The sequence below is a fragment of the Solanum tuberosum genome, unplaced genomic scaffold, assembly GCF_000226075.1.
Source record: "Solanum tuberosum cultivar DM 1-3 516 R44 unplaced genomic scaffold, SolTub_3.0 scf00222, whole genome shotgun sequence".
Classification (NCBI taxonomy): domain Eukaryota; kingdom Viridiplantae; phylum Streptophyta; class Magnoliopsida; order Solanales; family Solanaceae; genus Solanum; species Solanum tuberosum.
In genome coordinates this window covers 1,015,133-1,017,350 of record NW_006239147.1, presented here as the reverse complement: position 1 = coordinate 1,017,350, position 2,218 = coordinate 1,015,133, and positions in this window count along the sequence as shown.

The window sequence follows — 2,218 nt, the reverse complement described above, 5'->3', positions numbered from 1 at the left end:
CTTCATTCGTGACTTGGTCCAAGATAGAGATAATGGTTGAATATTGCAAGACCGAAGAAAAGTTGCTGATATATTCACAAAGCCATTAAGATTGAAGTTATTCATAAAATTGAAGAAGATGCTAGGCATGGTCACATTTGAAGATTTTGGTTTAAGGGAGGCTATTTAGGAAATAAACCAAGATTAGGATTTCTAAGTAATTTAGGATTCCTTACTAGTTTAGGATTTTATTATTTATGGTATATCCTTATTTATGTTTAGTTAGGATTTGTTAGTTTTATAGGTTCCTAGTTCTAGTATATTTTGGCGGTTAGTATTAGTATTAGTATTATAAATAGGGGTGTCTTGTTACATATTTTCAATGTACAAAAATTACAAGAGTCATTGAGTTATTTAATAAAGTTTCCTACCTACTATTTGTAGATTAATAAGTTTCTTCTATAAAACCATTGTTAGGTCTTTCATTATTTCCTTCAAATTCTACCCTATTATTGTCCTAGAATTCAATTTCTATGCACATAAAACTTCTACTGAATAATATAAAACTTCTACTCTACCATGGCAGCTGGAAGAAAACACTTACAGGTAATACCTTCTCCAGAAAACAATTTAAAGCTGATAAGGCTGATTTTATTGTTGATTTGAATGCTTAACAGTGAGCCTAGAACAGTGATGCTCCTCCACAACAATAAGAGCCTAGAACAGTGATTGATATGTATGGAATTGTTTTAACCCAAAAAGTGTTGAAACATTTTAATAGTACATAGTATTTTAAGGTTATTTCATCTTCCATTTTCTTCCAATTTATTATTACAGGTGAACCGAGTTCAATAAAGCTTTTTTATTATATTTACTCAAGCATTTTTTCTTCTTTCTTTTTTCATCAAAGTTCTAGAATATTCAATATTAATTTAACATCATTTGAATTGAGTTCTAAGTTAAAATAATATTAAGTTAAATAATACTGTATATAATTAAATCAAATTGAATATAATTATCAATTTAAATTAGTAATTGATGCCTATATTTTTCAAACGAATTTATCATAAATTTAATTTCCTAGTGACGTATCAACACAAAATTAATAAAATTAAGAGTTAATTTGACTCAGTTCAAACTCAACTCAGCTCGGTTCGATACTATAAAAACTTTATTGAACTCGGTTCATCTCAGCTCAGCTCGATACTATAAAAAAACTCTATTGAACTCGACTCAAACTCAACGCATAGGCCTCGCACCTTGTTACCCGTACGTGTGGTTGTGGGGGTTAACACGATACTACAAAATTTTAAGATTTATTTTTTCTACACATATTTATCACTTAATTATATATAATTAAGTGATAGCGTGTATTTTTACTTTAATATACAAGGATTAAGGTTAACTTTTATTATGTTTTGGTGTAACACATTTGTATTAATATTTATCGCTCATATGCCCTTAGCTTCTTATAGCAGCAATTTTATTTTTATTTTTGTTGATTTTTTATTTGGTGTTCCGTATACATATATTGAATTAAAGCAATCTAATTTAATTTAAAAAATCAATTAAATTAACTTTTAAAAAGTGCAACATAGTAATAACTAAAATGGAATGGAGAAAGCATATATTACTATATATAATAAGTGAGAATATCTACTACTTACCACATGACAAGTGTTGGATGATATGTGCTTGATAGTGTTGTACATTCTTCTTTTATGGTTGTACCTTTAAAATTTATATTATCGAACAATTTAACACTATTAATTACCTACTACTTTATTAGCCAAAAGTTTGACCTCATTGTCATATGAATTTGAACAAATTATATATTATTAAAAGTTACATAAAAGATGCTATAAATCACAATAATTAGCAATTAAAAAATATTTTTAAATCATACAAGAAATTTGGTTGACTAATTAGAATAGAATAAGTAACATGTACTATTTGAAAATAACGTCAAAATTTCTAGAATTCACAATAAATTAACAACTGAAAATATTTATGATTGTTCACGTGAATTGAAACATGAGTAACCTATATTATTCAAAACTAACGCAAAAATACTATAAATCACAACAATTTAATAACTTCAAATATATTTTTAAGAAAACATATAAAAAATCGACTGATCTTCAAATTCCATTTATATCACATAAATTAAAACAAAAAAAATTAATATTTATCACGGGCACCAAATATATATATGTGTCACAAATGGATAGGTCCCAAT